Raw genomic sequence first — 12,321 nt, forward strand, 5'->3', positions numbered from 1 at the left:
GACATCTGCCACCCTGCAGGCTGGGCGCCTACACGAACAACGATTGGCTGTTGTTCAAGGGGGGGTGCCGGAGAGGATTCCTCATAACCGATGCAATTACGATTTCTGCTGGCTGATTGATGGTGCCTGCACAAAGACAGGGGATAATATGATCAGGGTGTGTCTCTCCGTACACAAAGCTGACCTGCATATGAACTCGCCTTGTGCAGGTGAAAAGATGCAGTCGGCTACTGCACGCCTGTCAGAGGAGCATGTGTTATTCATGGCTCTCCTCAGTCAAAGTGGAGGTCAACATCAGTAGAGAGGAAGCATATTGCAATCGGGTAATTGGATACGACTAGATTGGGAGGAAAATGCAAAATTGCCATCCAGTGTTACTTGATAAATGCCAAATTTTTTCTAAGATGTCACAAATAAGGGTGGGGCTGTTAGGGGTGGGTCAAAATATTAAGGTTAATATTGTGGTAATTGTACATCTACAAGTACGAGGTGTAAAACGGGATTTTGGGATTTTTTTTCACTAATTTTATTTCTTTGTTTTACAGGGTTGCTAAAAATTTGGCTTTCAGCAAGAACACACACCAGACAGTACACCAATCCATTGCGAAGTCTGGCCTTCCTCAATCAGACACCGGCTGATAGCACTGCTTAAGATTCGAACCCTGGATCCATTTACATTTAGCGGACGTTTTATCCAAAGCGACTTACGCTACTGTGACTTTTACAATCTAAGCAACCAAAGGTTAAGAGCCCAACAGTGGCAACCTGGCAGCCATGGGGTTTGAACCAGCGACCTTCTGATTACTAGTCCAGCACTTAACCACTAGGCTACAACTGTGTCCCACTGTGATTTACAAGATGTAACATAAAGCCTTCACAAGGGGGCGTTTGCATACAAGTTTATTTAATTATTATTATTTTTCTCTGCGACACTTTTTTTTCCAGCTTGCGACCCCTGAAAAACCCTGCTGTACCGTACCTCCTACTTTCTCTCACATTTAGGTTATAAATACATTTCTAGCCACCCAGTTTACGATAAGAAGCATTGTTTTGTCTATTGCTTAATCTTTAGCATTGTATAAACTGTGAAGCCAAATATCTACTGATAGACACTCTTCTTATGTCATAGAGTACTTATAATATTTGCCAAGCTCTACCTACAGTTGCAGGATTTTGGCTAAATTCATGACTTGATTCTCCAAGAAACACATCTGTCGATATGTTCCCAGCTCCAAAAAGAAAAAAGAAAAAAAAAGACATGCAATGCTTCAGGTAGTATGTTCATAAGGATGATATGTGTGGTGTCACGTAAGGTGTCACACTATATAAAGCATAACCCATCCAAGATTTTAGGCTAATACTGACCCTGATACTACAATCGGTTCAGGGCATCACTATTAGTAAAATAATACAGGACAAAAACTGTCAGGTCAGTATAAGTGAAAATCACCATCAGCAAGCAAAAGTTACAAACTGGGTTAGAAATATGTCAGCATCACCATTCCGTTACGTCAACAGAGCCTAGTTACGCTCCATTTTTAACCCCCTCCCACACTGCCATCCAATTTCTATCAGTCCGTTAACACTTCTGCTTACGATCAAAATGATAAGTTGGATTTTACTGGCTGGGGACACAACGGCAAAGGCACGCAATCTATTTTACTGCTCGAGCCAAAAAAACACACCCAAGACCACTTTAAAAATAATAGCGGACATTTCTATCGATCCCTTCGCTTCACCATCGAATACAGACAGCACTCGATCAGACACACCACAAGTTTCACCAAAATAAAGAACTGTTCCTCTTTAAACTGACCTAAGCAGTTAAACAGCCAAAGCTCATTTAGAAAGAGATGATTTTACATTAAATAACAAATACGTTTGTAAAATCTTAGCCACAAAGCACATCTAAAGAGCAAAACAAAACTGGTCCACTCTAATTACCCATCAGAAAGGATACCAATGTGTAAACAAAATCCAGAGAGACCACCAGCAGGATGAAAGTCCTAGAATTTTCTCCCCAGAGCAATAAATGATTGGTAGGTTGCCTACCTGCTCGGGAGTCCGGTAGTCCGGTAGTCCAGTAAAGATGGACAGAAAGCCAGAAACGAGAGGACAGCTGCTTCTCTGCTGCCACTGAGTCAGTACAGAGAATGAGATGAGGAGCAAGGGGGGAAGAGAGAGAGTGGGCCGGCTCAGCATGCTCGCTGACATCATCACCACACACACACACACACACACACACACACACACACACACACTCACACACACTCACACACACTCACACACACTCACACACACACTCACACACACTCACACACACTCACACACACTCACACAGCAGCAGCCGGTGAGTGGGGAAACTATGGTAACCACTGTGCACACCGACAACCAGGCACCTTTCAAACGTAAGCAAGCAACAGTGATGCAGAAAGCACTTCAATTGGACAGTCTGACCTCTTCCCACTGCCTTTGTTGAAGTAGATAGCTGTTTATGACATCTGGTAAATACAGATGTTCAAAGGCAGATTTATGCAAGTCGCAATTAGCTGATTGGTTTGAAACAAGACATACCGTCATTTCTCAAAACATTAACAGGCACTTGGCTAGGACAGCAGCCTAAATCACAAGTCCACCACTAGTGAAAGCCTGAGAGTGAGACTAAGAGACTTAGTGGTGCCACCAGCCTGGTCAGATGCTCTACAGCATTCATTTATTACCAGGCCGTACAGAAAGAATAAATAATTAGAGATCGGTACAAAATCAATGAAAACACTGCTTCCATTTCCAACACCCTATCTTTGTTAAGCAGGATTTTCTGCACTGACGGCAATCAAAATAAAGTTACAGAGTTGACTTGATATGAGGTATATTCTTTGGGCTTTATTGTCTCCTATCACCCCTAGGAAGGAGCATCTCATTGCAGCAACAAAAGCTCAGGGTTCCCACTGATTTTCCATCATTAGTGAGTAGTATTGTTATGCACTTTGTGTTTTGTTTTTTTTGTCGTATGATTTTATTTTTATTCCACCCGCCCCCCACGGTCTGTGAAATTATATCTTATATGAAACTGGTCCGTGGTGCAAAAAAGGTCGGGGACCGCTGCTCTACAGAGACAGTTGGCCGTGTTTAGAGAGAGAGGCTGGGTGGCGCTTCACCTGCCTGCCGCTGCAACAGCAACACCAACCGTCTGGTCTAGGTTCAGGGACAAGTGGTGGTGGAATACAAAGAGCCTGTCTTGATCCCTGTATGTGTTTAAGCTATCTGTAAGAATCGGCTGCTCGGTTAGGAGTTAAGGTCAGTGGCTTCAAACAGTTCGTAGAAGGTATGTACTAGCACGCTGTTGCAGTGAACAGCTGTTACATCTGGTAAATACAGATGTTCAAAGGCAGATTTATACAAGTTGCAATTAGATGAGTGGTTTGAAACAAGACATACTGTCCTTTCTCAAAACATTAACAGGCACTTGGCTAGGGCAGCAGAATAAATCACAAGTACAACACTAGTGAAAGCCTGAGAGTGAGACTGAGAGCCTTCGTGGTGCCACCAGTCTGAAACGGGGAGAACATACAAACTTCACACAGAAAGGACCCAGACCGTCCCTCCTGGGGATCAAACCCAGGACCCTCTTGCTCTGAGGTGACAGTGCTACCCACTGAGCCACCCTATTAGATATAGATAACAGGAATAAGTTTAGTTGCTCTTTACTGTGAGGGTGTCAGTATAAGATCATCATAAGTGAGTATTACTTATTACTTAATATTTAGAGCTTTAATATTGTTGAATTACCAAGAAATTAATATGACCAGGAAATTTTAAGCAAAATTTATTTTATTATTGGATTAGGTGTCAGCTGATATTCAGATTTTTGATATTAGTATCTTGAAAATTGGGTAGCACTGTCGCCTCACAGCAAGAAGGTCCTGGATTCGATCCCCAGGTGAGGTGGTCCAGGGTCCTACTGTGTGGAGTTTGTATGTTCTCTCCGTCTCTGTGTGGGTTTCCTCCGGGAGCTCCGGTTCCCTCCCACAGTCCAAAGACATTCAGGTGAGGTGAACTGGAGACACTAAATTGTCCATGACTGTGTTTGACTTGAATCTTGTGAAACCAGTATCTACCGTTTTTGTCATGAATGTAACCAAGGCGTGTAAAACATGACGTTAAAATCTTATAAATAATATAACTACACACTGATCAGCCGTAACATTAAAACCACCTCCTTGTTTCTACACTCACTGTCCATTTTATCAGCTTCACTTACCATACAGAAGCACTTTGTAGTTCTACAATTACTGACTGTAGTCCATCTGTTTCTCTGCATGCTTTGTTAGCCCCCTTTCATGCTGTTCTTCAATGGTCAGGACCCCCACAGGACCACCACAGAGCAGGTATTATTTAGGTGGTGGATGATTCTCAGCACTGCAGTGACACTGACATGGTGGTGGTGTGTTAGTGTGTGTTGTGCTGGTATGAGTGGATCAGACACAGCAGAGCTGCTGGAGTTTTTAAATACCATGTCCACTCACTGTCCACTCTATTAGACACTCCTACCTAGTTGGTTCACCTTGTAGATGTAAAGTCAGAGACGATCGCGCATGTATTGCTCATCTATTGACCTTCATCAGTGGTCACAGGACGCTGCCCACAGGGCGCTGTTGGCTGGATGTTTTTAATTTGTGGACTATTCTTAGTCCAGCAGTGACAGTGAGGTGTTTAAAAACTCCATCTGCATTGCTGTGTCTTATCCACTAATACCAGCACAACACACACTAACACACCACCACCATGTCAGTGTCACTGCTGAGAATGATCCACCACCTAAATAATACCTGCTCTGTGTTGATCCTGTGGTGGTCCTGACCACTGAAGAACAGCATGAAAGGGGGCTAACAAAGCATGCAGAGAAACAGATGGACTACAGTCAGTAATTGTAGAACTACAAAGTGCTTCTATATGGTAAGTGGAGCTGATAAAATGAACAGTGAGTGTAGAAACAAGGTGGGTTTAATGTTAAGGCTGATCAGTGTACATATATATATATATATAATTGTCAGGCACCTTGCTGGTCATGTTTAGGTGTTAATTTGATATATTCACGAGAGAAGTTTATTTTTTAATTGAAAAAGTATGGAGAGAACAATATGGACTACGTGACATTCAGCATGTCTGATATGATATCGGATAGAAGTATAAACTCTCCTAAACTCTTCCGAGAAGCAACAAACACTTTAAACAATCACATTTAAATACTAGGACAATACAGATGGATAAATCACTGTAAAATACACGGATAAACACACAAAACAAGCTCGTATATCATTTATAAACAGACTTTCGAGTCAAACGAGGCTAACACAAGTCTGTAAGAAACAGCTCCTGAGTGAATCTGTAGCTAAGCTGTTCGGGAAAAGTTCAGTGAACTTGGGAGAAAAAGCGGCTGAAAGGACATTTTTGTTTTAATTTTGTTTCCCACAAAGTAAAAACAAACGCCAAACGTTTTCTCAATCCATTATATAGTTAAAATATGTATATATTTAGCACAGTTGTTGTTTACCTTGTGTTTAGTTGTTGATATCCTGTAACGCCTGTATCCTCACTGCGCTCCCACTGTTTGTACTGCACCGAATAACCAGACCAGAATAACCGATCAGGAGAAAACGATCCGGTACACCAAACTTTTCCACTGTAAACAACTACACCTGAGGTCTAAAAGTTCGTACACACTAAAAAAAACAAAACAAAGATCTTTAATTTATCAAACAAACCCATAAACCAGTTTAACCTTATCAGTCTTAGCCAGTTTGTGCTTGGTTTAGCTGGTTTCCTAGCCAGGAGACGCTGGTGTTGGGCTGGTCTAGCTGATTGTATAGCTAGATTGTCTCCCATCCTGACAGTATCCAAGACCTCTCGAACCCAACTTGTTAGTCCCGACTGTTTTTATAACATTTTTATATATTTTTTTAACTTTGTGGCATGGCCTTCTAATTCTTTATTACTTATATGATTACTACAGCTGGTAACTTCAGTGAGCCCATAAAAAGGGCTAGTGTTACTCTTTATAATGTAACCAGGCTTACCTAATAATAAATAATAATAATAACTAGAGAGTGCATTTCCGGAGAAAATGCGAGTGTGATTGCCGTGTGCCGACCGGGCGGGCGCGCGTATCCCAATGCTTTATCCAACTCAAGGTGTCATCAGTGGGCTTTACGATTTAGAGTTGGAACGGCGTCGATATCTCAAATTTTCAAAAAATGAATAGAAGTGAATGGGGACAAAAACCGGGCGTGGCAGGTGGGCGTGAGTTCGAATCCCCATGCTCTATCTGAGTCGGGGTTACATCAGTGAGCTTTACGATTTACAGTTGGAACAGCGTTGATATCTCGAACTTTCAAAAAATGAATGGAAGTGAATGAGGCTTAAAAACGGGCGTGGCAGGTGGGCGTGGGTTCGAATCCCCATGCTGTATGTGAGTCGGGGTTACATCAGTGGGATTTACGATTTAGAGTTGGAACGGCGTTGATTTCTCAAACTTTCAAAAATTGAATGGAAGTGAATGGGGCCGAAAACCGGGCGTGGCAGGTGGGTGTGGGTTCGAATCCCCATGCTGTATCTGAGTCGGGGTTACATCAGTGGGCTTTACGATATAGAGTTGGAACGGCGTTGATATCTCGAACTTTCAAAAAATGAATGGAAGTGAATGGGGCCGAAAACCGGGCGTGGCAGGTGGGTGTGGGTTCGAATCCCCATGCTGTACCCAAGTCGGGGTTACATCAGTGGGCTTTACAATATAGAGTTGGAACGGCGTCGATTTCTCAAACTTTCAAAAAATGAATGGGAGTGAATGGGGGCAAAAAATGGGCGTGGCAAGTGTGCGTGGGTTCGAATCCCCATGCTGTATCCAAGTCGGGGTTACATCAGTGGGCTTTACGATTTAGAGTTGGAACAGTGTTGATATCTCAAACTTTCAAAAAATGAATGGAAGTGAATGGGGCTGAAAAAGGGGCGTGGCAGGTGGGTGTGGGTTCGAATCCCCATGCTGTATCTGAGTCGGGGTTACATCAGTGGGCTTTACGATTTAGAGTTGGAACGGCGTCGATATCTCAAACTTTAGAAAAATGAATGGAAGTGAATGGGGCCGGAAAATGGGCGTGGCAGGTGGGCGTATGTTCGAATCCCCATGCTGTACCCATGTCGGGGTTACATCAGTGGGCTTTACGATTTAGAGTTGGAACTGTGTTGATATTTCGAACTTTCAAAAAATGAATGGAAGTGAATGGGGCTGAAAACCGGGCGTGGCAGGTGGGTGTGGGTTTGAATCCCCATGCTGTATGTGAGTGGTGTTACATCAGTGGGAAGTGAGCGTATCTAAATGCTGTATAGAAGAGCTGCAGTGTGTGTGTGGGGGGGGTGAACACTGGTTTCTCACACAGGCGACTCTGTCTGAATCCTAGCTCTCGATTTGAGTCGAGGGCCGGTATAGGAAATTCCCATTCAAAAAAATGAATGGAAGTCAATGGGGCAAAAAACGCTACAAAAACGGGCGTGGCGGGCGAACGGGCGGGCGGATCGAAAACCTGTATACAAGCCATCCATTCCCGTATGGGCCGGACGATTTGGCACTGGAACGGGGTCGATATCTCGAAAACTGCGGAAGAAGAAAGCTGGACAAAAAACGGTGGAAAAATAAGAAGAATAATATGACTATAAGATAACAATAGTGTGCTTGCCCATAGGCAATCACACTAATAATAGTAATACATTTTATTTGTTGGCACCTTTCATGACACTCAAGGTCACCTTACATCAACTAAAACAATCAATCAATTAAAACATACAATAAGTTATTACAACTACAACAAACAAATTATCACAACACACAAGCATAAAACAAAAAGTACAAGATATGTTAAAGTGAATAAGCCAGTTTAAAAAGATGAGTTTTAAGAGCCGTTTTGAATTCTGCGATGGATTGCAATGTTCGTATATTGGTGGGAAGTGTGTTCCAGAGTTTAGGTGCAACATAGGAGAAAGCCCTGGTACCCATTGTACTAAGGTTAATGGCTGGTTCTGCCAATAAACCTGCTGAGGAAGATCGCAACGAGCGGGAAGGCGTGTAAAACTGTAGAAGGTCTGTGAGATATGCAGGGGATAAATAGATTTACATTTTTAGCATTTATCACACACTTTTATCCAAAGCGACTTACAGTATACAGTCTAAGCAATTGAGGGTTAAAGGCCTTGCTCAAGGGTCCAACGGTGGCAACCTGGCAGTAGTGTGGCTTAAACCAGCAACCTTCAGATTACTAGTCCAGTACCTTAACCACTAGGCTACAACCACCCTTAGGAATAGGTACCTTTAGTTTTTCCTGCCCTGTTAACAATAAACAATGACTGTTAAACTATACTGTTAATCAGACAAGCAAGATTATATTTACCAGAAACAGTACAATCTGGCATTCTAAAGTCTAATTTTCTAAACGCTGATTTTCTAATGTCTAAAAGCTTCTAGACACTTAATAACTAGCACATACATTTCGCCTTATAGTGTATAAAGCTTTAATGAATCTTTAGCAGACTGGAGGAATTGAAATAATCATAACAGGGACCACTGAGTTTCTACATGTTAATCAAACTCAACTATCAGTATCCTGAAAAAAAAGCCCTACACAGTATTGCCTCCTATTATTCTGGGAAGATCTAGATATGCCCAAGAGCACATATGGTTTGGTTATCTCTCTCTCTCTCTCTCTCTCTCTCTCTCACACACACACACACACACACACACACACACACATACACATCTCCATTCTGTTCTCTGCTGTGCATCCTGTCAAGCAGTTTCCATGGTAGCAATATGGTCAATAATAATATTGCAAACACAAAATGCTTGGTACATTACAGTAAAGCTTAGCAAAGCTTCCATGTGTTTGTTTTCTCAGGCAGCACAACCAAAATACCTGAGTATAAACTATTGTTGAGATATTATGATCCAAATTTCCACTGGAAAACTTAGCAGATGGTGGAACAGACATTAAACAGAAATTTGATCAGTGCTGTACCTGTTCTGAGATGTAGAGGAGCCTGCTAATAAGCAATAACCTAATAAGCAACATATTCATCAGCTTAGGCTTCCCACACACCAGGGTTTTACATGGGTTATACCTTTTTTTCTCAATGCATTATATGTAATTTATTTTAATGGTGAGAAAACATTATATACATAACCCATTTCTAAAAAATGTTGGGACATCTTGCATAAAACAAGAATCTGTAACTTGTTTATTCTTTAACCTTTATTTATTTTAGAAACATACAAATAAAGCATTTTTCATGCTGTAACTGACAAATTACATTGTATTTTTAATATAAACAAACTTATAATTTGATACATGTAACACATTCAGTAACCATTGTGTTAATAGCATCTTCACACATATCCAAGTCACCCATGCTGTGGACAATAATTCACCCTCATACCATGACAGATGTTGGCTTTTGCACCTTTCACTAATAACAGTTCAGTGGTCCTTTCTGTCTTTGACAGAGATTACAATGTCTGTTTTTCTCTAAAACAAGCAAAAGCAATTACTCATCTGATCACAACACATTACTGCTGTCTTCTTATCCATTTAAGGTGGCTTGGACCCAGAAAACGTGGCTGTGTTTCTGCGTGGAATTTATATATGGCTTTCAAATTGAGTTTTAGATTGTATTTCTTGATGCAGTGGTAGATTGTGTTAAGTCACATTGGTTTTCTGAAGCACTCCTAAGCCCATGTGACTATATTAATCACAGTAACATGATGGTTTCTTATGCAATGAATGGCCAACCAAGGGCTCAAATGTCATGCATGTTTAATAGTGTCCTACATTGACTCAGATTTCTCTGTATTTCCTCTTATCTTAATATTATGTACGGTAGATGGTGAAAGACCTCAATTATTTAATGTCCAGCACTGTGAAGTGTTCTTTAATTCATTTATTGTACTAACTGCTTCATCATGGTCAGGGTTGTGGGGGGGTTCGATGCTGGGTACCACACACTTGCACATTTCAGGGCTGTTAAGATGAGCCAATTTACCATCTGCATTTTGGCCGCTCGAACCCAAGTAGCAAACCAAAACGGACATAAAGTAAATGTACAACTCCTCACAGATTGTGTTCGAAATTCAGTGAGTTGACAAAGTGCGCCATCGTCTGGCAATTATTTGTAGTTCAATTCATTTTCAGTTTATTTAACCAATAGCTTTGTGTTGCTCAGGGTCTAGGCGGAAAAACATTGGCCGTTCCCTAGCCTCATACAATATCATCGTGTGTGTGTGTGTGTGTGTGTGTGTGTGTGTGTGTGTGTGTGTGTGTGTGTGTGTGTGTGTGTGTGTGTGTGTGTGTGTGTGTCTGTCTGTCTGTCTGTCTGTCTGTCTATCTAATCTGTTTTGTGTGGAAACCTGGGCTACTGTGAGAAAACGTGGGCAGAAAATGCCAAACCTGTAACACAGTGACTTGCTGCAGGGCCGATGCTGCTGTGCACTCTCATTGTTAGGAATGATGTGACCTTAAAAGAGAACAATCAGTGGTTGGTAAAGTTTCATTTACTCTGTGGGATTCTCTTGCAAAGAATGTAACAGGTCGTGTCACATAGCCTCACAGTGTCTTACAGGATCCAGGTTTTTTTACGGTCTGCTTACAGGCTGGCATGTTAAACCCATGTCAGTTCCCCTAGGCACTGGTTTTCTTTCATCACCTAAAGACATGCCAGTACATGAAATGCCTCTGGGTGTGAGTATAAAAAACTTAGTGGTGTAGCACTGTAATGAACTGGCTTTAATAAAAAGAGCAATGGTAGCTCAGTGGTTAGGGTAATAGACTGCTAACTGTAAGTCGCTTTGGATAAGAGCAAAGCTATCATATCATAAATATCTTAAATGTAAATGTGACTCCTTATTCAGAGTGAATATTCACCTTGTTCCAGAAGTATTCTTGAGGAAGGCTTTGAATCCATTATGACCCTGATTAGGATCAAATGGTTACTGTAGATATATTCAGCTTTGTTCCTAAATTAGCTTTACATCACACCTTATAAAGAAACCATACAGTTTTATGAAAAGTAACTGCCCTATCCAACTGCTCTTGTTATAATATTTCTTACACTGAATGATTTTGAATCATTAATCAAAACATGTTGCACAAGGTGAACACTGAGCATAATATTATAGCATAATTGTATTTATTTATGTTATAAAGATCCAACGCCCATCTAATACCTGTATTACTCTTTTCTTGACAACTGGTTGCATCATTTTTAGCTGCAATTGCTGCGAGTAAACACTTCCTGTAATATTCGTCTTTCATGTCTTTGTGAGAAATTTAAGCCCAATCTAAATCAGACACACTGCTGGTTTTCCAGCATGATTTGCTGGTTCTTGTTTCACCACAACATCTCTATTGGGTTCAATGCAGGACTAAGTTTATGCCACTCTAAAACTTGAATTCTGTTTCTTTTTTATCTGTATAAATGTAAAGATGCTTTCGTGGTTTGGACATTAGTCTGCTGCATAACTCAATTAGGTGAGCTTAGTTGCTTCGTGTTATTACTGGTTCTTAATTCCATTTGGTTTATTATCAGCACTGCTGTTAGGGATTACAAGTAATCCAACGTGTGTAATTTGTGACTGACATGAGCCTGGTAAATTACCTGTTAATCCCTAGATAAAAGAACAAATGTAAAAGCTGTAGTAGGCCTTTCTTGAATCTGGTACTGTTACCCCAACAGAAAAAGGTAAAATTATATCTGTCATATAAACTGTTGTGATGTTGTACCACAACATATGTGGTACATTTACATTTTTGGCATTTAGCAGACGCTTTTATCCAATGCGACTTACAGTACTATAAGCAACTGAGGGTTAAGGGCCTTGCTCAATGGCCCAACGGTGTCAACCTGGCAGTGGTGGGGCTTGAACCAGCAACTTTTCAATTACCAGTCCAGTACCTTAACCACTAGGCTACAACTGCCCTAAAACGAGCTATATGATTTAAACTGTTCATATGTCTCATATAAAGTAAAATGCATCTGCAATTAAGGATTTACCCCTTATAATCATTATCTGAACAACATTTAACAAAACTGTGCAAGAAGGAAACCCATATATTGCTATGTAATAGTTTTAAAGGCTTAATTCTCAGTAGTAATGTGTAAGTAATGAGAGACTATAAGCAATTCATGAGATTTGAATGGTATAGTGGGCCTGTGGGGGTTTCGAGAGGCACATTAACAGACTTTAGAGATATTGTCATTGTTTTAACTACAATTCCAGATGTC

The 12,321-nt window shown here is 41.0% G+C and overlaps 2 protein-coding genes across 5 annotated transcripts in view; one reads left to right on the forward strand and one right to left on the reverse strand.

Annotated features, from left to right (window-relative positions):
* The window catches only part of pam (peptidylglycine alpha-amidating monooxygenase), a 96,551-nt gene extending 90,886 nt beyond the window's left edge, over positions 1-5,665 (reverse strand). The window contains exon 1 of one of the 4 annotated variants that reach the window (XM_063013614.1): positions 5,555-5,665. The gene's annotated coding sequence lies outside the window, so the exon portion shown is untranslated. Of the gene's footprint in view, positions 1-2,052; positions 2,233-5,554 lie in introns of those variants that run through there. The other 3 variants (XM_063013612.1, XM_063013615.1, XM_063013616.1) reach the window with 3 other exon arrangements.
* The window catches only part of st8sia4 (ST8 alpha-N-acetyl-neuraminide alpha-2,8-sialyltransferase 4), a 53,613-nt gene that overhangs the window by 3,999 nt on the left and 37,293 nt on the right, over positions 1-12,321 (forward strand). The gene's annotated exons all lie outside the window — the stretch shown is intronic.

Source organism: Trichomycterus rosablanca, chromosome 18 (assembly GCF_030014385.1).
Source record: "Trichomycterus rosablanca isolate fTriRos1 chromosome 18, fTriRos1.hap1, whole genome shotgun sequence".
Lineage (NCBI taxonomy): Eukaryota > Metazoa > Chordata > Actinopteri > Siluriformes > Trichomycteridae > Trichomycterus > Trichomycterus rosablanca.